Here is a 26928-nt window from a genome sequence, read left to right on the forward strand (position 1 = left end):
GAAAACAGTGCTGGAACGCTTTCAAATATCTATCACTAATGGACTTCAAATGTTAAAATGTTAAAATTCGTGATGGCACAATAATTTAAAAATTGCCTGGGAGGATTGGAAGTGAGCCCACACTTGTTTTGTATTAATGGAGATTTCTTTCCTAGTCCAACCAAGCTGTTGCTTCTTTGTCCTTGTTTGTATTTCATTCATGTCTTCTCATTGTCCATATAAAAGGTACCGTCTTTTGTAAACCATACAGTGGCGGGGATAATGGGCCAGATTCACGTACATTTGCGCTGGTGTAACGTAAGCCATTTACGTTACACCGCCGCAAGTTTTCAAGTTTAGTGCCCGATCCACAAAGCACTTACCTGGAAACTTGCGGCGGTGTATCGTAAATGCGTCCGGCGCAAGACGGGCCAAATCGAATGGGCGGGTAACATCTAAATTAGGCGCGCGCCCGCGCCGGACCTACTGCGCATGCACCATTTCCTAACTCCCGCCGTGCTTTGCGCGAAGTGACGTCATTTTTTTTCGAACGGCGACGCGCGTAGCGTAATTCCGTATTCCCGGACGGCTTACGCAAACGACGCGAACTCCCCCCAGCGGCGGCCGCGGTACTGCATCCTAAGATCCGACAGTGTATAACACCTGTCGGATCTTAGGGATATCTATGCGTAACTGATTCTATGAATCAGTCGCATAGATAGAAACAGAGATACGACGGAGTATCAGGAGATACGCCGTCGTATCTCTTTTGTGAATCTGGCCCAATGTTCTTTCACACCCAAGGCAAAAAGGTCTAATGCCGCGTAAACACGATCGGAATTTCCGATGAAAAAAGTCAGATGGACTTTTTTCATCGGAAATTCCGATCGTGTGTGGGCCCCATCAGACTTTTTTCCGTCGGTGTTTAGAAATAAAACATGTTTTATTTTTTTCCGATGGAAAAAAAAAGATAGGAAATTGTTATCGTCCTCCGACAGAGAAAAAAACCCACGCATGCTCAGAATGAAGTCAACGCATGCTCAGATGCATTGAACTTAATTTTTCGGTGCTCGTCATTAGTGTTGCTCACGAATATTCGCATTGCGAATATTCGTTACGAATATGGCATATTCGAATATTCGCGAATAACTCGAATTTCGCGGCCAAAATTCGCTATTCCGAATAGTCGTATTTTTTCAAATTTATTTTTAAAACAGATCACATCCTAGTGATCTCCATCGACGTCTAATAGCATTGCTGGTATGATTAGAGACCCTGGGCCGAGTAGCTAAGCTGAGGCGATCCTTTTATGTTGATGAATATTCGCAATCGCGAATATTCGTATTGCGAATATTCGCGAATACTTTCTCCGCCCTTCTTTTGCATCAGAGCCAATCAGAGTTCTCCTACCACAGTTGTCATAGGAGAGAGTGGAGTGTTTCTGTGCGTTTTTCCAATGTATCACATATTCAAAGAATTTTCCATCTTTTGTCCCGTGTCATCATCATTTGCATTTCACCTCTTTAATGAGAATAATAACTGTTTAACATAAAGACATTTAAGAGATGTCAACGTAAACGGTTTACTTGGCTTTTTTTTAACTCAACAGAATCAGGGGCCCCAGTGTGCGGTTGATCTTTACCTAACTCAATACAGGTCAGTCTAGAGGAGAGATCTGTATTTTCCAAATCTATGGTTATTCAATATTTATTAAACTAATCAATATACAAATTGGTCAAAGTAAACCCTCAAATCTATATAATAATGTATTTATTTTATTAATACCTTGTTGTTAGTTGCAGGGTCCATTACATAAAACCACACTTTTTCCAAAGGGCAGGTCAAATTGAATGTTTCAAAATTTCGCAATCAATTTCGCATTCGCATTAGCGAAATTTCACAAAAAAAATGTTTTTGATAAAATATCACGAATATTCGATTTTAGCGAATATTTCACGAATATTCGTCTATATATTCGTGATATATCGCGAAATCGAATATGGCGTATTCCACTCAACACTACTCGTCATAGAGTTTTATGTCACCGCGTTTTGAATGAAAGCCTCTTGGGTAAGATATGTAAATACTATAGTAAAAGGTACCATCATCCTTGAGATTAGAATATAGAAAGATTGGATCTAAGGTCCCTGAACCAGAGAACCAAGGGGAGGGGGGGGGGGGGAATAGGACTATTACGGTATTGATACAAAGGTAAGAAGTGAAAGTAAATATTTAAAACAAAAAATACATTTTATTAAAGCACAGACAAAAGAAAAAACAAAATTAAAATGATGATAACCATCTACAACACCACAATAGAGGTCCCCAGGGGGGGGGAAACAGCACGATGGGTTGAAGGTTATGACAGTCTCAACTAGTTTTGCGGTGTGTACCGCTTCATCAGGAGCAAATCTAAAAATGATTAAATAATAAATCAATAATTGGATTAAAAAAACAACAACAATATATAATATATAAATGGGGGAAACATCGGGCTGAGCTGCTCACCTAAAAAAGTCCCGCCACGGTAGAACAGCGGGCGCAACCAAACAGGGTCCCGTACGGTAGCCAGGGGGGACACGTGTATGGAAGGACCTACTTGTCTATTGTATAAGATATAAAAATGTATGGATTAACATCCACAGAGCCAAACCTGGAGCAAATGGGGGATGTGTGAACACGCGTAATCACTGCATGTGGGTGATGGAAGAATTAAAACATAAATGTGGGGATGTGAGTGAGAAGGAGGAACAAAGAGGGAAGAAGGAGGATAGAGAAGGGGGGGAGAGGGAGGGGGTAGAAGGAATGGGTACCAAGGAGGGGGGGAAGAGGGGGAGGGAAGGGGGATGGGAAAGGGGAAGGAAGAAGAGATGTTAAGAGGGAGGGGGGAGGGGACAGGGGATTGGTGTAGGGGTAGGAAAAGGGGAAGGAAGGGAAGAGGGGATTGGAAGGAAGGGGGGAAATCAATCAAAAAAGAAGTGAGGCAGATAACCGCGTTTTGGACGGTCTAAATTTGGTCTGACAGTGTGTATGCAAGACAGCTTGAATGGAATTCCGGCGAAAAATTCCATTGGATTTTAGGCCATCGGAAAATGCGATCATGTGTAAGGGGCATAAGTGTGTCCCCCACCCAAAAAGCTGTAAACTACTTCAGTAGCATAGATGGGAGATCCTGTACTTTTTGCACCCCATTCCTGCTGAAGCATCCAAGACAGTTGCCTCTTCTGCCTACCCCTCAGTCTGGCCCTGAAGCCTATTAGTGCTATTGATGCTTTTGATAAAGGTCTGGGCATGTACACTTGGTAGGCTAGAAATAAGCTGACGGGTCAGCCCATCCAGTCCCCTGTTCGGTGGGAGCTAAGCATCATATATATAAAAGTAGTATTTTTACCACTTTTATACAGTCATGGCCAAAATTGGTAGGACACAAAAAAGTGGAGAAACAAAAAGCCAAATCTGACACATTCCACGCAAAACTCCAAAAAGGACTGGACAAAATTATAAGCACCTTCTTAAAATTGTAAGAAAGTTATCTGATACAGGTGATTAAACTCATCTGTGTCGGATAACAGGTGATGACGATATAGAAGTCACACTGGCAACCAGGTAAAATGGTGAAAATTTGACTCAACCATTCTGTTATGTGTCTTTGTGTGCCACACGGAGCATGGAGAAGAGAAAGGGCAGCAAAAATTGTGGAAAAGCATGGACAATCTCAAGGTTACAATCCATCTCCAGAGATCTTAATGTTCCTGTGTCCACTGTGCGCAACATTGTCAAGAAGTTTACAGCCCATGGCACTGTAGCTAATCTCCCTGGACGTGGACGAAAGGGAAAAATTGATCAAAGATTGCAACAAAAGATTGTTGGAATGGTGGATAAAGAACCTTGATCAACTTCCAGACAAACTCATGCTGATCTTCAGGCACGGGGTACAACTGTGTCAACTCGTACTATATGTCGCCATCTAAATGAAAAGGGACACTATGGTAGGAGACCCAGGAGGACCCCACTGATGACACACAAACATAAAAAAGCCAGATTGGAGTTTGCCAAACCTTGCATGAAGAAGCCAAAATCCTTTTGGGAGAATGTACTATGGACAGACGAAAGAAAATTACAGCTTTTTAGTAAAGCCCATCATTCTACTGTTTTCAGAAAAATAAATGTGGCCTTTAAACGAAACAATACAGTCCCTACAGTCAAACATGGTGAAGGTTCACCTGATGTTTTGGGGTTGCTTTGCTTCTTCAGGCACTGGATGACTGTGCGCATGGCATTATGAAATCTGAAGACTACCAAAGAATTCTGGGTAGGGCCCAGTGTCAGAAAGTTTGGTCTTTGTCAGAGGTCATGGGTCTTAGAGCAGGACAATGACCCAAAGCACATGTCAAAAAGCACCCAGAAATGGTTTACGACAAAGTGCTGGAGAGTACTGAACTGGCCAGCAATGACCCCAGATCTAAATCCCATAGAGCACCTGTGGAGAGATTTTAAAACAGCAGTTGGGAAAAGGAACCCTTCCAATCTGAGATCTGGAGCAGTTGGCGAAAGAAGAGTGGTCAAAAATTCCAGTAGAGAGGTGTAAGAAAGCTGCTGATGATAACTGGAAATCGTTGATTTCAGTTATTTTTTCCAAGGGCTGTGCTACCAAATATTAAATTGAGGATGGCAATAATTAATAATTGTGTCCAGTCCATTTTTGAAATTTTGTAATGTGTGAGATTTGGCTTTTTGTTTCTCCACTTTTTTCTGTCATACCAATACAAACAAAATAAATAAACATGAGAATGCCTAAACATTTGCAATTGCAACAATTTTCTGGGCAAAATGGTGCATTATCTGACAGAAATGCAGGGTGCCAATATTTTTGTCCATAATTGTATACAACCAGGGCCGTCTTTAACCACTTGCTTACTGGGCACATATACCCCCCTCCTGCCCAGGTGAAATTTCAGCTTTCGGCACTGCATCGCTTTAACTAACAATTGCGCGGTCGTGCGACGTGGCTCCCAAACAAAATTGACGTCCTTTTTTCCCCACAAGTAGAGCTTTCTTTTGGTGGTATTTAAATCGCCTGTGCGGTTTTTATTTTTTGCGCTATAAACAAAAAAGTGAGACAATTTTGAAAAAAATACAATATTTTTTACTTCTTGCTATAATAAATATCCCAATTTAAAAAAAAAATAACATTTTTTTTTCTCAGTTTAGGCCGATACGTATTCTTCTACATATTTTTGGTAAACAAAAAAAAAAAAAAATCGCAATAAGCGACTGGTTTGCGCAAAAGTTATAGCGCTTACAAAATAGGGGACAGAATTATTATTTTTTAATTATTTTTTTTACTAGAAATGGCGGCGATCTGCGATTTTTAATGGACTGCGACGTTATGGCGGACACATCGGACACATTTTTGGCGCCATTCACATTTATACGGCGATCAGTGCTATAAATATGCACTAATTACAGTATAAATGTGACTGGCATTGAAGGGGTTAACACTAGGGGGTGAGGAAGGGGTTAAATGTATCCCTGCTTAGTGTTCTAACTGTAGGTGGAGGGGGGGTGACTGGGGGGGTGACCGATCTATGTCTCTATGTACAAGAGACACAGATCGGTCTCCTCTCCAGAGACAGCACCGCTGTCTCTGTGTAAAACGGCAATGAGAGATGATCTCATATGTTTACATATGAGATCCTCTCTCATTGGCCGCACAGATCGCCTCGCGAACGGCCACTCTGATTGGCCGTTCGCGGCGATCTGTAATTGGCTGTGTCCGAGGGACACGGCCAACACAGATTTTCCCCGCAGCGCGCTCTGGAGCGCGCGCGGGGAACGCCCAAAGGGGCGGCCGTCAATTGACGGCGGTTTGGCTTTTGGGATCCGCACTGTAGCCGTCAATTGACGGCAGGCGGATCCCAAGTGGTTAATATTGATTGGACCCTAGGCAAACATTTTCTTGGGCCCCCCTTTCTATGCAATTTTGCTCTCCACCTGCTCTGAGACATACAATAAATTGCAGCTAAACTCAGCTAAGCGCATCGAGGCCCTTGGGTAATGACTGCGCTCTTAATAAGCATTTTTATAAATAAATAAAATCAGTTTACTGAATCAGAGTAGGCAGCGATTGCGATTGATTGCTAGAGGTTACAGCGTATCATTATTGCTCACTGACTGGCTGCTAGAGGTTACAGCACACATTACAGCTCACTGACTAGTTGCTAAAAGTTACAGAACATAACTTCTGCTTGTTGATTGGTTGCTAGAGATTACTGTACATCAATACTGCTCACTGATTGATTGCTAGAGGTTACTGCACATTATTACTGCTTACTGATTGATGGCTAGAGGTTGCTGCACATTATCTCCTCATTGCCTGCACACCATGGACTGGGGAGGTGAGGGGACCCATCAATAGATAGAGAACTCCTATGGATCCAAGGACTCCTGGGATTCGTGGCAGTGCTGGGGGAGGGGAGGATGTGATCAGTGGCAATGCTCATCCTCTAGCTCCCAGTGTGATCCGTGTTGGCGCTCCAGAATACCTGCTCTCCTGAATCACCTAAAGCTCCATCCGCAGCAGTCAGCCGTAGGATCCAACGAGGTGCATCTGTCACCAGGACTCAGGTGACCTGACAACAGAGGAATTTAAACTGGGATAGTTGGCAAGTATGAAGAAACTCTTTTGGGCCCCACAACAGTGGGGTTAGGGCATTTTTCCCTTTTGCCCTGCCTTAAAGACGACCCTGTATACGACAGCTTCCTGTTATCGCTGGTTCCTAAGGAAACAGCAAGTTCTTGCCTCCGCCACATCCCTAGCAACCGCTGCCATCAGGGCACTTTACCATACATGGCGGGAATTCCTCAGACACGTAAGCAAAGGGGCAGGGATAGCAATGACCATATTTGGCCAATGATATCACCATTATCCCCAACCCTTCCTTTATACAGCTGATAACAGCTCAAGGTGATGGATTGGCTCTTTAGCCAGAAACAGTTATTAAAATAGTGACCAGACTGGAAGTTGAGTTAAACAAGCCTTTATATTTACCTGGCTTTATCAAACATCTTTGAAGATGTATAAATACTTTTTTTTTCTGTAGAGATGTAAAAACCACATGTTGTTTTCGGGATACATAACCTTCCAAAAGAACACAGCTTCAAAGAAAGATGATGACCTATTTGTAAGTCTGGCTTTAGTAAAACACATGGATCTGGTTTGTGTTTTGCAGAGAACATGCATTTCATCCTGTGTTATTCAAATGACTGCATGAATCCCAGCAGAGATTAGCATTTTGCCAAGAATAAGAAACTAATAAATAAAACATAAAAAGCATCATAAAATGTTTGAAATACTTTATAATGAGGAGTCTGTGTTTTATGAGATGCAGGCTTTTGCCCTCTGTACCCGCAACCGACAAACGAAGAATGTGTCAAGTAGTGTTGAGCGGAATACGCCATATTCGATTTCGCGATATATCACGAATATATAGAAGAATATTCGTGAAATATTCGCTAAAATCGAATATTCGTGATATTTTATAAAAAAAAAGAAATGTGCGAAATTTCGCTAATGCGAATGCGAAAATGATTGCGAATTTTTGATAACTGTGGTAGGAGAACTCTGATTGGCTCTGATGCAAAAGAAGGGTGGAGAAAGTATTCTCGAATATTCGGAAATCGAATATTCTGAATATTTTATCAAAAAAAAAAATGTTGTGAAATATTTTGACAACTGTGGTAGGAGAACTCTGATTGGCTCTGATGCAAAAGAAGGGCGGAGAAAGTATTCGCGAATATTCGGAAATCGAATATTGGTGATATTTTATCGAAATTTCGCTAATGCGAATGCGAAATTGATTGCGAGATTTTGACAACTCTGATTGGCTCTGATGCAAAAGAAGGGCGGAGAAAGTATTCGCGAATATTCGGAAATCGAATATTCGCGATTGCGAATATTCTGCAACATAAAAGGATCGCCACAGCTTAGCTACTCGGCCCAGGGTCTCTAATCATACCAGCAATGCTTTTAGACGTCGATAGGATGTGATCTGTTTTAAAAATAAAATTGAAAAATGCGAATATTCGGAATAGCGAATATTGGCCGCGAAATTCGAGATATTCGCGAATACTCGAATATGCCATATTCGAGCCGAATAGTCGCAATACGAATATTCATGAGCAACACTAGTGTCAAGAGGTTGCGCTAAAAGTTCTTGTAACTAAAGTGTCCTTTTGGGACGCCTGAAGGAGTATGGTCAGTGAACGTTAGAGCTTCTTTGACTACCAAATATCAAGCGATAACAAGTGGCAGGTATTGTTAGATGGGATAGAAAAGGTCAAAAGCAAGAGTCACTGCAAAGGCTCCTTTACACTAGTAATAGGCATTAGGGTTATGTCTGTTGTGCATGCACGCTGCCATTTATTGTTACAACACATTGCAGCACTTGCGTTATTTTCCTATTTTAAAGATTAATTTCAATCGTGGCAAATTTTTTCATAGTTGATCTTGGACCAATGTAATTATATAAATAGCATACCTGGCCAAACCCCATGGAATCTGAAAAATACTGAAGTAGACACCGTTACTTCAGTGATCTCCACTTGTTTTCGGGCCCCGTGCTGAGTGGCAAGCCTAATGCATTGCGAACACAGGAGGCCAGTTGTTACTGAACAAATGCAAAGCGTTCTCTGATTGGATGAGGTGGAGAGCATGACCTCACCACCTTGTAACCCTTACCCTGTCCAATTAGAGAACGCTTTATCTATCCTTGGTCCATCTATATTCCCATATATAAGGTTTAAAAATCCAAAATCTAACATAGTTAGCAGAATAAAATTATGATTTGTTAGTTACCAAATATGATGTAGATTTTATGTATATTTCTCTTAGGAGTTCCAACATGTATTATTAGCCTTCTGGACCTTGTAATATAAGTGTGTTTGGTTTCTAACTGATTGGTATCTTTCTATACATTAGTGCAACAACTTTTTAGGTATGTAACTCCATCACCATAGGCATTATGGAATGTGAATAAGGCATGGCTCTGGGAATTCAGTGTAGCGCCTGGTTACTTAAGTACCGGTGCTAAGTTAAATTTAGAGGGGGTCAGAGAGTTAATTAGCTCTGCCTCAGCTGATTTGTTCAAATTTGGGTCTCTGTCTCAGCTTGGCTGACTGTGGGCTCATTCTGTCGTTGTTGGGGTGCTGTTCCCACCCCAGGACGACAGGTGGCAGCAGTGGAGTCGAGGTTTGGGTACTTTTCCCCAGGGAGGGTATTTATGAGACAGACGCCATTGGTCTGGCTTCTTCTTCGAGTGCGGCAACCACCTTTAGGGTGACTGCATCACGGCGCCCAGCGAAATGGCCTTTCCTGGCCGGGGTGCGCGTGCCACGCTGTGTTCCTGGTTCCGGGACCACGTTGGTCCGGGAAACATTTAAAGCTGTGGCTGGGCCCCAGTAATCGGCTGGGTCCCCAATCCTGAGAAGATCCCAAGCGTGTTCCCAGTGAGAGGAAGCTGATTGGTAGGGAGTCCATCTGAGGAAAGCCAAGAGAGGCTGGCGATCCAATAGGGTCTCGACAATCCCCCAGGGATCAAGGTAACAGGGTACTAAGAGGTTGGACGTTGGTCACCTGTCAGTCGGTAACCTGAAAACTACCTGAAGGAGATCCTTGTGGAGGGTTATCTCCGCTATTTCAATCCTAAGGAGGGTCTGTGGCAGAGACTTTTCCTCTAAGTTCCGAGTGATACTCTGGCTGCCAGGTCAGTGAGAGAGGCCTGTCCAGGTACGCTATACCCACTCCGGCTGGAGTGGCAAAGAAGACTAAGTGTCGTTGGAAGCAGGGCTGTTTCCCTACTATTATGCCTGAATCTGCTATTTCTCCTTCTGCTTCACCTCTACTATTCATCACAAGTTTTATTGTTTTTACCCGGCTGGGTAATAAAGAGCACAGAAAAAGACACCTGTCGTGGACATTCCATTACTGCTATATACACCATACACCCCTAGGTAGCGGAGGAGCCATGAGGTAATATGCCACCCAAAACAAACCAGCAGCTCCTTCGGGGGTAGTGCTACATCAAAATAGATCAGTCAAAATAGATCAGTATACCAGTTGACAGATGTGTATTCTGTAAACTATTCTTCAGACTTGGACATTTTTTTCAGGGCCTTATTAGAGGACCTTCAAAGACCCTGGGAAATTGGCTGTTTTGATACTTCTTAAAGAGGAAGTAAACTTCCTCTGCAAATGTTTACCTATAGGTAAGCCTATAATACAGCTTACCTATAGGTATTGAAAATATCTCCTAAACCTGTACAGTTTAGGAGATATTTCCAGTGCATGCAGCCAGTAACATCACCATAGGCGTGTGCACAGGGTGTGCCGGGTGTGCCTGGGCACACCCTAATCACCCTGTGCTGCGCAGATTCCCTCCTGCTGCTTTGCTGCAGAGAAAAGGGACTGGGGAATCTCTGTCCTCAGTTCCTTTCTCTCTCTCAAAAGTGAGACATCAGGGATCTGTTTAGACCCTTGATATTTCCCCAAAGCCCACCAAAGCAAAAAATGTAAAAAAAAATTAAAATAAAAAGTTTTTATTTAAAAAAAAAATAGTAAAAAATTATAAAAAAATAAAATTGTAAAAATAAAAAATAAAAATAAAAATGAACTACTGACACCAATCTCTGCCCTACTGACACCGCCCATTTCCCTACTGATATATATATATATAATATATATACACACATGCAAGTGGTGTTTGAGCTTTGGGGTGCACACCCTAATGCAATAGGCTGTGCACACCTATGAACATCACTGATGCATGCACTCTGAAGGAATGGCCCATGTGTTCTGTTCCTTCAGAGCCCGTGCTGTGAACGTCGGCTCCCGTACACATGCGCAGGAGTGATGTCATCGTGGTTCCAGCCAATCACAGTGCCGGAGCCCACAAGCCCGGTAGAATACTAGCATACTAGCTCATTATGACTTTGTCTTCCATGTCTTTAATGAGGGGGGAATTTCTTTTAGAGGATTACAACCTCTTTAAGTCCATCTAGCTTATCTGCTTTCTGTTAACTGTGACTTAAACTGGTTTCATCTCTTTAGGAACTCCTGCCTACATTATACTTGCCTCCTCCAGGGTACAGGGCACTTGCGCAACCCCCCACACTGATTTTATCAGCAGGTGCCATAGATCGGCTATGTTCGACTGTATTCAATCACTACCTGGCCGGGGGGGGGGGGGGGCCACGTGGTGTTCCTTGTTCCGGGGCAATGCTGACCCGGAGCATCTGAACAGCGACAGGGACCCAGTGAGTGACTGGGTTCCCACCTTTGAAGATCCCAAGCTGTATTGCTGTTTGGTGGGGAGTCGGTCTGAGGAGCGCCATTGAGAGGCTGGCGGTCCAAAAGGGCCTGGATAAACCACCGGGGATCAAGGTAGCCGGACACCGAGGGATTGATCACCTGTCGGTCGGTACCTGGGCTACAAGTTGAAGGAGATCTAGACGTAACTCGATTAAGGAGGCATATCTCCAAGAATTCAACCCAGAGGGGACCTGTGGCAGAGGTATCTTTCTGAGGCTCATTGAGAGGGGTCTGTGGCAGAGACTTTCTCCCAAGTTCAAGTTCACCAAGGAGGGTCTGTGGCAGAGACTTATTCCTACAATTGTCCGAGTGATACTCCGGCTGCCAGGTCAGTGAGAGAGGCCTGTCCGGGTACATTAAACCCACTCCGGCGGGAGTGGTGCTAAGAAGTGTTACGTTTGGGAGCAGGACTGCTTCCTATCATTACGCCTGAATCTGCTATTCTCTATCTTCTTCAGCTTTACTTTACAGAAGAGTTCTGTTTTGGATCCATTCAATTTTAGTAAAAAGCAGCACATACTACACACATTTGCTAGGCACAGACTTAACCACTTGATTACCCCAAGATGTTAACCCCCTGTATTAGTGTCACAGGTGTGATGTCAGTGTCAGTCAGTTTGTCTATCTCCCACCCAGTGTCAGTTAGTGTCAGATTTTTCGCCGCAATCCCACTGTAAGTTGCTGGTCACCACCATTACTAGTATATTAAAAAAATATTAAATTCCTGTATATTTACCATAGTTTGTAGATGCTATAACTTTCCCACAAAACAATCAATATACACTTACACAGACATGTAGCCCCATACATTTTTTTTGTTATCATTATTATTATTATTGGATATGTTTTTTAGCAGAAAGTATAAAATATTGTTTTTCTTTTCCAAATTTTAGGTCTTTTTTTGTTTATTTAATAAAACATATATAATAAAAAAATCCCAGTGGTGATCAAATACCACTAAAAGAAATCGCTATTTGTGTTTTGGGTGCAACGCCGCTTGACAAGCGCAATTACCAGTTAAAAGCCCAGTGCTAAAAAGTAAAACATGGCCTGGTCATGAAGGGGGTAAAATCTTTCGGAGCTGAAGCGGTTGAGCAGCGGCTGCTTAAACTTGGATTGAGTTTTTAGTCACTTGCAAATTTTGGGGAAATTTAGGGTGGCATGGTGCGACTGATTGTTTCCACACAGTTTGGGGTTCGTCAGACCTCACTATCGTCACACAAGAGTCAATAGAACATCAAGAAAGATTATAGGTATGTAGCGCCTTCTTACTTTCAGTATGGGCACTACGCTAAAGTTAGTGGGGAATGGGAGAGTTATTTTGCTCCCATTCACAATTGTATTTAAATTGTGACTTCTGTCATTCCAGAAAGGTCCACTGGGTCAGTCTGTGCTCCAGGGATGCGTTACCATCCCTGGCCAGCAGTTGGCACCAGTGGGGTTCTGGCAGAGTGAGCTCTTCTCAGCAGCCAATTAGAGGAGTTTTTCCCTGGCAAGGCATGCTGGGGAGGGGTATATCTGTGTCAGGGGTCATGTGTTCTAAAATCTTTGCGGGGTCCCGGTTCCAGGTGCGGCATCCACCTTCAGGGTGCGCGCATCCATGGACCACGCCAGCGCGGCCCACCAGGCCAAAATTGCAGACTACACAAACCCTCATCCGGAGGTAAAAGGGGACTCCAGAAATCTACTGGGTTCGCAGTTCTATTGAGAGGATTCCAGGCTGGGTGCCGTCCGATTCGGGGATCTGGCGACCGGAATGCTGACAGGTACGCTTTGCTGTCACCCGGTGACCTATGCTAAAAATCCACTGGGAGGATTCGCTCTGTTCATCCATCTAGCTCACCTAGAGTAATTAGCCTGTGGCAGAGGCTCTAGAGCCAGGTCTGTGAGAGAAACCTGTTCCTTCCAGAAAATCCTAAGTGACGCTTCGGCTGCCAGGCTTGTGAGAGACGTCTGTCTGGGGGCACTTTACCCACTCTGTCTGAGAGTGGCGACGAGTTATAACTTGGTACTCTATTGAGCAAGGGCTGCTCAACTAATATCCAGGCCTGATACCGCAAGGTTCCTCTTTTCTTTCATCAACCTGTTCTTCCTACTTAATGTTGATGTTGGCCGTGTTGGTCTGGAAATAAAGCATTGGAAAGACCTTTATTCACTGTCAGGACATTCGCTCACTGTTTTGGCTCACTGCTATCACCCCTAGACACATTGCCGGGTGACTTAATACGCCGATCCCAAAACAACCAGCGGCTCCTTCGGGGGTAGTGCTACAGGTAATTACCAGTAATTGTATTTAAGTTTAGAATTGCTTGGGGCTTTTATGTAAAATATTTTATCCAGAGAGCCTTCTTCATTTTTTTTTCTAAACCTTATTTCCAACACCACTGCAGTATCTGTTGACATTGGCTGCTCGGGATTAAAGTGCTTTGTTTAATGTCTGAGAGCTGTTAGGAGTCAGGAACAGGCGTGAGGAAAAACATGTTAGCTAAATGTTTGGGCACCTCTCTTGGAAAATAGTGATTTAATGTTTTCATGTTGCAGGGAAAACATCACCTCCCACGTTGAAGTCTGTGTAAAGTGAAGTCAATGAATCTCTCTGGATTAATTGTTGCTAATTGGAGGCTAACGCTGGGTGCCGAGGGAATGTTTCACAACTTAAAAGATGTTTTTTCTTTTTTCCAGTCAATGCAATCCCGGGGTTTCTCTTTAATTTGCTTTATTGAACACAGCTATACAGTAGCTGCCTTATAATACTAGGAGTTTGCACTCTATTTAAAGCTGAACCTCAAGCAAATGCAGTGAGAGAAAAAGTATTTGACCCTATATGAGTCTATAACTTTAATGGTAGGTTTATTTTAACAGTGAGAGACAGAATAACAAACAAAAATATCCAGAAAAACGCATTTCAAAAAAGTTATAAATTGATTTGCATTTTTTATATAATCTGTATTTATTGAAAAAAGGAAAAAACATGTATACATAAACATAGGTGCGACTTACGGTAAACATGGTCCACCATGAATGCTTATATATCAGTACAGTGCGGAGGGCACAATAGAGCAACTAAAAAACAAGGTACCGTTTCTAAGATAGTAAAACTGAACCGGCAGGGAGGGCCCTCCCTCCCCAACTTGAATACTCATCCTCCATCAAAAGCCTGGGGTCCTAGGACCCAACTAAACAAGGAGCCCCCACATCCCAGCGCCTAACAACGACCGAAAAACGGCCCGTAGGCACATAGAAAGGGGAGCCGCACAACTAGGAATCTCCTCATCCAAACTGAAGGAGAAGAGACCACAGATGCCCAATGAGATCCGGCCCAGTCAAGGGGCCAACCCCAGCGGAGGAGGAAAACAAAAAGAAAAAAACCCGAGCTGAACAGGTGCGCGGGGATCCATGTATTAATTCCCAATAGATAAAACAGAGGGGAAAATACAATAAAATAATAAAATAAACCAAAATAAACCCCAACAAACAAAATACAGACAGACACACAGACACACAGACGACGATTGATTTGCATTTTAATGAGTGAAATAACTATTTGATCCCCTATCAATCAGGAAGATTTCTGGCTTCCAGGTGTCTTCTATACAGGTAATGAGCTGACAGTAGGAGCACTCTCTTAACCACTTAAGGACCGCCTCCTGCACATATACGTCAGCAGAATGGCACGGCTGGCCACATGTACGTACAGGTACGTCCTGTACTAGTACCCAGCCGTGGGTCGCGGGCGCGCTCCCGCGACCCGGTCCGAAGCTCCGGGACCGGGGCCGCGGGTCCCGCGGACCCGATCGCCGCTGGAGTGCGGCGATCGGTCCCCGGAGCTGAAGAACGGGGAGAGCCGTGTGTAAACACGGCTTCCCCGTTCTTCACTGTGGCGGCTGCATCGATCGTGTGATCCCTTTTATAGGGAGGCACGATCGATGACGTCACACCTACAGCCACACCCCCCTACAGTTGTGAACACACACTAGGTGAAACGAAACTCCTTCAGCGCCCCCTGTGGTTAACTCCCAAACTGCAACTGTCATTTTCACAATAAACAATGCAATTTAAATGCATTTTTTGGTCCCAAAAATGTGTCAAAATTGTCCGAAGATCGCCGCCATAAGTAGTAAAAAAATTATAAAAATGCAATAAAACTATCCCCAATTTTGTAAACGCTATAAATTTTGCGCAAACCAACCGATAAACGCTTATTGCGATTTTTTCACCAAAAATAGGTAGAAGAATACGTATCGGCCTAAACTGAGGAAAAAAAAAGTTTTTTTATATATTTTTGGGGGATATTTATTATAGCAAAAAGTAAAAAATATTGAATTTTTTTCAAAATTGTCGCTCTATTTTTGTTTATAGCGCAAAAAATAAAAACCGCAGAGGTGATCAAATACCACCAAAAGAAAGCTCTATTTGTGGGGAAAAAAGGACGCCAATTTTGTTTGGGAGCCACATCAAACGAACGCGCAATTGTCTGTTAAAGCGACGCAGTGCCGAATTGTAAAAACCCCTTGGGTCATTTAGCAGCATATAGGTCCGGTCCTTAAGTGGTTAAAGGGAGTGCTCCTAATCAAAGCTTGTTACCTGCATATAAGACACCTGTCCACTGAAGCACTCAATCAGATTCCAATCTCTCCACCATGGCCAAGACCATAGAGCTGTCCAAGGATGTCAGAGACAAGATTGTAGACCTACACAAGGCAGGAATGGGCTACAAGACCATCACCAAGCATCTTGGTGAGAGGGTGACAACAGTCGGTGCGATTAATAGCAAATGGAAGAAACACAAAATAACTGTCAATCTCCCTCGTTCTGGGGCTCCATGCAAGATCTCACCTCGTGGAGTTTCAATGATCATGAGAATGATAAAGAATCAGCCCAGATCTACATGGGAGAATCTGGTCAATGATCTCAAGGCAGTTGGGACCATAGTCACCAAAAAAACAATTGGTAACACACTACGCCGGGAAGGACTGAAATCCTGCAGCACCCGCAAGGTCCCCCTGCTGAAGAAAGCACATGTACAGGCCGTCTGAAGTTTGCTAATGAACATCTGAATGATTCCGAGGAGAACTGGGTGAAAGTGTTGTGGTCAGATGAGACCAAAGTCAAGCTTTTTGGCATCAACTCGCTGTGCTTGGAGGAGGAGGAATGCTGCCTATGACCCCCAAGAACACCATCACCACCGTCAAACATGGAGGTGGAAACATTATGCTTGGGGGTGTTTTTCTGCAAAGGGGACATTACTACTTCACTGCATCAAAGGGACAATGGACAGGGCCATGTACCATCAAATCTTGGGGTTAAAGTCCTGGAGTGGCCTAGCCGGTCTCCAGACCTTTATCTCATAGAAAATATGTGGAGGGAGCTGAAGGTTCAAGTTACCAAACGTCAGCCTCGAAACCTTAAAGGGTCACTAAAGGAAAATTTTTTTTTTGCTGAAATGACTGTTTATTGGGTATAGAGACATAAAAGTTAACTGATTGCTTTTAAAAATGATTAAAAATTGAATTTATACTATCATATAATGTGCCTCTAGTTTCACTTTTGGTTTTAAAGGACATACATGAAGTTCCGGGTGAGAGGTGAGTCGGGAAGACTCACAGAACAAAAACAAACAAATCCAGGGCAGTGTTTTGTTTTTAAAATGAATCTGATTGGTTCTGAGGAGTTTTAGACACACAGTAATGACAGCTTAGACCACCATGAAAATCTCCCAGTATGATGGTTATAAGGAAACAGGCAACCAGGAAGTGTGGAGATCAGAGCAGAATTACAGCTACTTCAAAGCAAAAACGAACAATGAGGACATGAAACCAGTACTGCAGTAAGGTAAAGGAAGCTATTTAGCTAAAAAAATATTTTCCTTTAGTGACCCTTTAATGACTTGGAGAGGATCTGCAAAATGGAGTGGGACAAAATCCCTCCTGAGATGTGTGCAAACCTGGTGGCCAACTACAAGAAACGTCTGACCTCTGTGTTTGCCAACAAGGGTTTTGCCACCAAGTACTAAGTCATGTTTCGTGAAGGGGTCAAATACTTATTTCACTCATTAAAATGCAAACCAATTTATAACTTTTTTGAAATGTGTTTTTCTGGATTGTTGTTGTTGTTGTTATTCTGTCTATGTTAAAATAGTCCTACCCTTGAAATTATAGACTGATCATTTCTTTGTCAGTGAACAAACGTACAAAATCATCATCATCACTTTTCCCCCCTTGCTGTATATGCTGATATGGAGGTCTGTTACCTCCCAAAAGATTTGTACATCTGTTCATTTAATTTTGTGATTCTTTCAGCCTGCCAGACAGCACAGCCAGGTGGATGGCCTCACTTATCTCCAGGGAAGTGGAACAAAACAGCTTGGTCACTGACCTGCCCCCTTTTTGGCCTGCTGATTGGACAGTGTGGAAACAGGCTCCACCTGCGATCCGCTTGTACAGAATGGGATCTGTCTGTTGATCCTCGCTGAGCAGGCGGATGATGGGTTTGTGTCCATTCCACTTATGCAGAGCGGACACAGACACAGCCTATTCTACTGTATCAGGGCTTGACTGGGACAAAAATTTGGCCCTGGACTTCATCCAGACTGACCCACTTTGATAGGTCTCTCCCATGTCGGTCGGACAAATCCCGCAGCCCCCCGGCCACCCATGCCCCCTCTCCCCCTTCACTAGCCACTAACCGTTCTACTTTATTAGAGTAGAACGGCTGGTACTGGTACTTTTATAGTCAGTACCAGTGGGGAAGCTAGACATTATTTCACCCGGGGCAAGGAATCAGTTCGGTGCCCCCCTTATGGGACAAGATTAGGCAGAAGTGAGAAACTCCCAGGCCATAGCTGTTGAGTCAGCTGTCTGTCCCCTCCCCCATGCTCCTCTGTCCTCCCCCCTGCTTCTTTGTTCCCCCCAGGTGAGCGCTGCAGGGAGGGAGAGGAGGTGATCACTGCGGGGAGGGAGAGACAGAGGAGCGGAGGGGGGCAGCGGTCCGCTGTCACTGAAGCCAGCCCACTGAGCCATCGGCCCACCGGAAAACTCCCTGTAGTCCCAATGGCCAGTCCATCCCTGTACTGTATGGGCGGTCAGATGTAAACGGACCACCTGTCCATTTACATCCGACTGCCATCCATTCTGCTGGACAGATGGGGAAATGGTCTCCAGCAGGTCCCAAAGCCCAGTGGCACACTGCACATATGTGGAATGCAGAGCACAATATCATCCTCACCTGGGTGAGCAGAAAAAGTATACATATAACATATACATATAGAAACACACTGCTGTGCATTGTGGAGTGCTGTATTTTCATAAAATGATGCATGTCTGCTATCTTAAGCCTTGTACACATGATCAGATTTCCATCTGGATTTTGTCGGAAGGGCATTGGCTGTGAACTTGTTCTGCATACAGACGGCAGAACCTTTTCAGCCAACATGCACGAAACTACGTGGTTTTTCTGCTCTTTAGCGCCACCCTTTGGGCAACTTCTGCTAATGTTGTCTGATGGTTAGCATTGGTTCAGAGCATGCGTGTTTGTACTTTTAATTTTAGTCCGACGGACTTGTGTACACACGATCGGATAATGACGGAACACATTTGTTGTCGAACAATTTGAGAGCATACACAGCCAACATTTGTTGTCGGAAATTCCGAAAACAATTGTCCGATGGAGCATACAGACGGTTGGATTATCCGACAAAACCCTTCCATCACACAATATCCGATCGTGTGTACGGGCCTTTAGGTGTTTTGCATGAAGAGTTAAATTGTGGAAGAAATGCATGGGCACTAATGTAACAAACCAGGACACCAAGGTTTGAAATCTCCCTGCTATAATCTCCCTGCTATAATTTCCAACTTTGTTTTTTGGTTATTCCTAGTCATCCTTGTGTGTTTCATGCTCTTCTTTACATTCTTCATAATATAAAATAGATATAAAATTCAGCATGGATGGTGTAAATCTGTCATAATGGGCACAGCGGGTGTGCATAGATCTTGCCAATAGATTCCCTGAGGGATGGAGGAGGCTGTCCGGTGGTTTACCTCTCCACCATCCACCAAAAACGATATATGATTTTGGGTGGACTTATGTGGCTTATGCGGTCTCTCACAGGAGCTCATGCTGTGCAAGCCCATGGCACCAGAGGATAAACACGACACCATGAAATTGTCTGAGGTGTTTGATGTTGCCTACAGCAACCAATGAGATTTCTCTTACATGCCTTGACCTGCAGATAAAAATAAACCGTAGAACAACCATGACATCATTAGATTTCTACCAATCAAATTCCAGCCACCACTCTTCTAACACGGATTAGGAACCTAAAAGTAACAAAGGATCTGTTGCTTTAGGCAACATTGTTCTTTTTTACTGCTTTAAAGTAAACCCACAAAATGTCGATTCTACAGGCGTTTGACGTTTTTTTCTCCTGCCTCTAGAAGCACTTCTATTGTGCTCTATGTGTCTTTGCACATTATTGACTGCTACAGGCGTTTTCTGTCAGGGACGTTCAGAGGCAGGAAAAAAAACCCTTCTCTATCGCGTTTCCTGGAGGAGTTTAGGAGCTGTAAAAACGCCAGTCTCTCCTAAACTCCTCTTATCTCTTCTGAATGTCAAGTGGCAACGTTTTTTTAGGTGTGTTGTGGGAGTAAAGACTTTTGCAGAGGGGAGTGTAGTGCAAAAAACGCCTATAAACTAAACTCTCATAGACTCCCCTAAACTCTCATAGACTCACCTAAACTTTGTACAATATGCTTTCATTTTGCGTCTTTTATGCCACGTTTTTCAAGCTAAAAACGTTGACGTTTTTTCTGCTCCTAGTGTGCATGGAGCCTAGGATTTCCTATCATCTGTGCCCAGTCTTGCCACACAGAGTTAATTTTCACTGAACAATAAAAGAGGATTGCTCAGAGCTGGATTAACTCTGTGTGGCAAGACTGGTCACAGATGATAGGAAATCTTATACTCTACATTGTGACATCAAAAAAATGTTTTTGGGGGGTTTACATCCACTTTAATATACAGTAGGTTCCCACAAAAACCCTTACCTGCTAAAGCAAAATTGGTCTTGCACTTAGGGTCCGTTTACACCGTTGCGCTAGAATCGTACTTGACATTTACTCAAAGTGCAATGTGATTTTTTTTAGCCTGTTTTTAAAGGAGAAGTACAACCAAAGGTTGTTTGGCTGTACTTCTCCTGTGGATTACAGGCGTGCAGATCGTTCCCGTTGTCAGCTGATGACACAGAGTTGGTTCAGGCTCGGGAAAGATCGTGACCATATGGTCAGGATCCGGTCACATGACAGTCATCAGCCCTTTGCTCAGGCGGTGTTTGATCGCTTGAGCAAAGGTTCTCAGCCTTATGCCGCGTACACACGATAATTTATTGGTTTGTAAAAAACTATGTTTTTCAGGCTCTAGAAAAAACAAAGTTTTTTTCAACTTGATCATTAACCACTTCCAAACCGCCGTACGTCTTTATACGGCCTAACTTTAAAGATTGATATCTCGGTAACGGCAGCAGCTGCTGCCACAACCGAGGTATCAATCTTTAGTGTCAGCGGTTCTGTTAACGATAACGGCGGTCTCCGCGGCGGATTCGCCGCGAGATCGCCGTTATCGGCGGCAGGAGAGGGGCCCCCCTCCCGCCGCTCTCCCACGCCCTCCGCCGCTTACCGTAGCCGTCGGTAGCGGCGGAGGCGATCGGGACCGTTCGGCTGGTGACTGGGGACGAGACTGAAGGAAAAATCTCCTTCGCCCGTCCCCATAGCTCTGCTGGGCGGAAGTGACGTCAAAACGTCAGTCCCGCCCAGCCTCTTAAAGAAACATTTTTTTTTGTCATTTGAAAAAATGACAGTTTCAAATTTTTTTTTTTGCATTTTAGTCTAAATATGAGATCTGAGGTCTTTTTGACCCCAGATCTAATATTTAAGAGGACCTGTCATGCTTTTTTCTATTACAAGGGATGTTTATAGGGATGTAATAGGAATAAAAGTGATCATTTTTTTTTTTCCAGTGTAAAAAATAATAAAATAAATAAAAATAAATAAGAAAAAATTTTTTTTTTAAAGCGCCCCGTCCCGACGAGCTCGTGCGCAGAAGCGAACGCATACGCGAGTAGCGCCCGCATATGAAAACGGTGTTCAAACGACACAAGTGAGGTATCGCCGCGATCGTTAGAGCGAGAGCAATAATTATACCCCTAGACCTACTCTGTAACTCAAAAAATGCAACCTATAGAATTTTTTTAAACGTCGCCTATCGAGATTTTTAGGGGTAAAAGTTTGACGCCATGCCACGAGCGGGCGCAATTTGTAAGCGTGACATGTTGGGTACCATTTTACTCGGCGTAACATTATCTTTCACAATATATAAAAAAATTGGGCCAAATTTATTGCTGTGTTATTTTTTAATTCAAAAAAGTGATTTTTTTCCCAAAAAAGTGCGCTTGTAGGACCGCTGCGCAAATATGGTGTGACAAAAAGTATTGCAATGATCGCCATTTTGTTCTCTAGGGTGTTAGAAAAAAATAAATATATAATGTTTGTGGGTTTTAAGTAATTTTCTAGAAAAAAAAACTGTTTTAGTCTTGTAAACACCAAATCTGAAAAACACCCAAAGTAGAGAAGTGGTTAAAACGGTCTTGCCTACACACGATCGTGAACAAAAAAAAAGCTCTAGCAAAGCGCGGTGACGTACAACACGTATGACGGCACTATAAAGGGGAAGTTCCATTCGGATGACGCCACTCTTTGGGCTGCTTTAGCTGATTTTGTGTTAGTAAAAGACGATTTGCGCTTTTCTGTCTGTTACAGCGTGATGAATGTGCTTACTCCATTGTGAACGGTAGTTTTACCAGAACGAGCGCTCCCGTCTCATAACTTGCTTATGAGCATGGGCGAATTTTTCACGTCTTTAAAGCCCAACACGACCATTTTTTACAACCCGAAAAACGACAACATTAAAAACGTTGTGAAAAAATAGAGCATGTTCGAAAAAAAATTGCCCATTTTTCAGAAATCCCGAAAAATGCTCTGAAGCCCACACACGATCGTTTTTAATGATGTAATTTTTTAGAACAAGAAAAACGGTCGTGTGTACGCGGCATTAGAGCCGGCGGGGGACATTGGACTAATCCTGCATCCACCTAGGTAAGTATGATTCTAACATAAAAAAAAACATAAACATAAAAAAAAAATTCCCATACTTCTCTTTTAATGCATTGTGTTACAATTATCACAGCACAAAATGTTTTATGTTTTCTTCCTTTTAATTTTAGAACATTTCATGGGAAATATGGAGATTTGACTTGAACAACGCACTAATCAAAATGCATATAGTGTTGCTAGTGCGTTTTCAGTGCATTTATGCAAAAGTATAAAAGTTGCAACAATGGGCCAGATTCAGGTACATTGGGCCAGATTCACAAATGAGATACGACGGCGTTTCTCCTGATACGCCGTCTATCTCTGTTTCTATCTATGCGACTGATTCATAGAATCAGTTACGCATAGATATCCCTTAGATCCGACAGGTGTAATTGTTTTACACTGTCGGATCTTAGGATGCAGTACCGCGGCCGCCGCTGGGGGGAGTTTGCGTCGTAAACCAGCGTCGGGTATGCAAATTAGGAGTTACGGCGGATCCACGACGGATTTTCGCGTTCGCTACGTCGCCGCTAGTCTAGTTTCCTGTCTCAAAGTTAGTCGTTTTTTTTTGGTGCCCTAACTTTAGTCAGCAAGCGTATTGCTGTCTAAAGTATGGCCGTCGTTCCCGCGCCGAAATTCAAAATTTAACGTTGTTTGCGTAAGCCGTCCGGGAATACGGAAGTCGCCGTTCAAAAAAACGACGTCATGGCGCGCAAAGCACGGCGGGAGTTAAGAAAGGGAGCATGCGCAGTAGGTCCGGTGCGGGAGCGCGCCTAATTTAAATGGCACACGCCCATTTAAATTGGCCCGCCTTGCGCCGGAGGCCGCCGGCGTAGGTTTCATCGCAAGTACTTGGTGAATCAGGCACTTACGATGAAAAATTGCGGCGGTGTAACGTATCTAGGATACGTTACGCCTGCCGCGATTCTACGTGAATCTGGCCCATTGTTGTATCTTTGTGCCGGCGTAGCGCATCTCATATGCGATACGCCGACGTAACATTGAGAGGCAAGCTGAGTATTCACAAAGCACTTGCTCCCATTTTTACGCCAGCGTAAAGTAAATAGGCCGGTGTAAGCCCGCCTAATTCAAAGTAGGCTGGTAGTGGGCGTGTTGTATTAAAATGAGTCGTGACCCCATGTAAATGAATGGCCGTATGAACGGCGCATGCGCGCGCATGCTCAGAATCCTGTCGCATATACTCCCTAAGATACGACGGCTCAATGCTTTCGACGTGAACGTAACCTACGCCCAGCCCCATTCACGTACGACTTACGTAAACAAAGTAAAATACGACGGCTGTTCCGACGTTTCCGACGTCCATACCTTAACATGACTTACCCCTGCTTTATGAGGGGTAAACTTACACCGGACGTACGCCTTACGTAAACGGCGTAGATGACTGCGACGGGCGTAAGTACGTTCGTGAATCGGCGTATCTTGCTCATTTACATATTCGATGCGTAAATCAATGGAAGCGCCCCTTGCGGCCAGCCTAAATATGCCCCAAGATACGACGGCGTAGGAGACTTACGTCGGTCGTATCGAACCAAAATTCAGGCGTACCTTGTTTCCTGAATCACGCGCATAGATACGACGGCGCATCCTAGAACTTACGCGGCGTATCAGAAGATACGTTGGCGTAAGTCGTACCTGAATCTGGCCCTATGTTTTCAGAAATTCAACACATGGCCCTGTAATTCAGTGGTATCTAAACTGTGTCCTGGGGGTCAGATGTGGCCCTTGCTTGGTTTAATCTGGCCCTTGGGGCACTATTCTTCCTACTGACACTAAGAATGGGGCAATAATTCCTGCACTGACACCAACAGTGGTGCACTATTCATTCCACTGACACCAACAATGTGGTAGTATTCCTTCCATTGTGTCAGGTTACCTGAGGCCAGGCGACAAATGCATACCGTTGGGGTCAGGAGTGCACCGCTAAGGTAGTGGACCCTACAGCTGGCTGCTGCAGATGGACCTTTGGGTGGTTCAGGAAGCAGGTCCACTGGAGCACCAACACAGATCACACTGAGAGCTAGAGCATGAGATTCACCGTGGTGCGGAGTCTAAGAGCCAGCAGGTGTTCACCAGAGCCTCTAGTAGTAGGATGGGTTTGGCTTCAGCTGACTCCAGGTTGCGACCCCTGGGGTCACTCAGCTCAGGCTCATGGACCAGCTCGGGTGGACAGAGCGGAAGTAGCAGTCAAGGACAACAAGGGGTTGTCAGAAGATAAGCCCAAAGGTCAGGGCAAGGAGCAGACAGGAATAGATGGGAGAACACACCAAGGTAGGGGTATCAGGCAGACAGGGATAGTCAAAGAACAAGCAAAGGTCAGTAAACAGGATCAGACGTAGAGATCACGTCAAGAAGCACACAGGAAGCCAAACACACAACATTGATTAGCATTTATCTGACCCCTGGGACATTTTTCATCCCCGCTGTCAGCAATAGTGACCCATAGTTCCTTCCATTCTATTCCTCCCACTGACAACAATGATGGGCACTATTCTTCCCACTGACATCAATGACGGGACTAGGGTGACCACGTGTCCCGGATTGCCCGGGACAGTCCCGCATTTTGCAGGTCTGTCCCGGGCACCTTCATTCCAGGACAATACAGTGTCCCGGAATGAAACTGACACAGCCCCCCCCCCCCCCCCGGGCCAATCTGATTCCCCCAAAAAAGGCCACCACATTACCGCTTTACTCACTGACGGTACTTGTCCTGGCCGGGAATGCCTGGAGAAGCACAATCCCCGCCCCCTGCTTGTGATTGGAGAAATCATAAATCCCGCCTCTTGGCCCAGATTCTCGTATCTGGGCGTAAAACTGTGCGGGCGTAACGTATCTGCTTTACGTTACGCCGCCGCAAGATTTACAGGCAAGTGCTCTATTCACAAAGAACTTGCCTGTAAAGTTGTAGCGGCGTAGCGTAAATCCCCCGGCGCAAGCCCGCCTAACTCAAATGAGCCGGGTAGGGGGCGTGGAGCATTTAAATTAGGCGCATTCCCGCGCCGAACGTAATGCGCATGCGCCGTCCCTAAAATTTCCCAACGTGCATTGCGCTAAATGACGTCGCAAGGACGTCCTTGGTTTCGACGTGATCGTAAATGGCGTCCAGCCCCATTCACGGACGACTTACGCAAATGACGTACATTTTTTAATTTTGACGCGGGAACGACGGCCATACTTAACATTGATTGTCCCTCATATAGCAGGGGCAACTTTATGCCGCGCAAATCAAACGTAAACGTCGAAACTTCACTGCGTCGACCGCGCGTATGTTCGGGAATTTGCGTATTTTGCTAATTTGCATACACGATGGGGAAAACAACGGCGAAAACGACGGCGACACCTATCGGCGAAAAAAAAATGCATTTAAGAACCGACAGCGTAAGAGCCTTACGCCTGTTGGATCTAATGGTTATCTATGCGTAACTGATTCTAAGAATCAGGCGCATAGATACGACGGCCCAGATTAGGATTTACAACGGAGTACATTGCGTTGCGCCGTCGTAAGCCCTTTGAGAATCTGGGTCCTTGTGTCCAATCACTGTGTTGTGATTCGTTACACCACAAGCTGATTTTTGGGAAGGGAGGGGGGTGTCCCTGAATGGTAGTTTGGAAATGTGGTCACCCTAGACGGGACGTGTTTTCTCCCGCTAACACCCAATGATGGGGCACTATTCCTCCTACTGACACCAACAATGGGTATTATTCCTCCCACTGACATCAATGATGGGCCACTATGAGGAACTATTCTCCACCTTAATGCCAAAGATGGGGACCTGACTCCCACTGACACCATGTAATTTTCTACTACCACTGGCCACAGTCTAGCCTAGCCTCCCTAAAGTTTGAAAGACAGTAAACTGGCCCGTTGTGTAAAAAGTTTGGAGACCCTTAATCAAATGCAATGTGAACAGCTTCATGGATTATAATGGTAACTAGTCTTCGTGCATTGTTAGTACAGTGTGATTCTGTGTTGTAGCATGGTGTGAATAGGCCCAGACTACTGCCTGCCAGGTGTAGATTTTGTTGTAAATAGGGGGGAGCACAGGGCAATTTGGAAAATGAGGGACCCTTGTTTTTTTTAACAAGAAAGAGGGACACTTATGTACAGCTTTTTATCTGTGGCCTGTGCGGTCACCAAAAACACATATAATGATTAGTAATAAGGTGAGGTGGGGGCATATGGAACCGTTCATTTGTTCACAGCATCACCCAAGTTTTTTTTGTCTCTCCCCGTCTGAGGCACGGAAACCTCCTGTCACAGAATTTGGCTCTCATTCTCGTGAAGGAAATTAAATCATTTTAAAGTGTGAGAGCTGCTGGCGGGTTGCCGTCTGGAGATGTGAGCTCTGAGGTAACTTTTCTATGCATCTGTCCAGGCCGTGTTCTGTGCGCCGATTCTGCGGGATGAAAGAGGCCTGA

This window comes from Rana temporaria, chromosome 4 (assembly GCF_905171775.1).
Source record: "Rana temporaria chromosome 4, aRanTem1.1, whole genome shotgun sequence".
In the NCBI taxonomy this organism is placed as follows: Eukaryota; Metazoa; Chordata; class Amphibia; order Anura; family Ranidae; genus Rana; species Rana temporaria.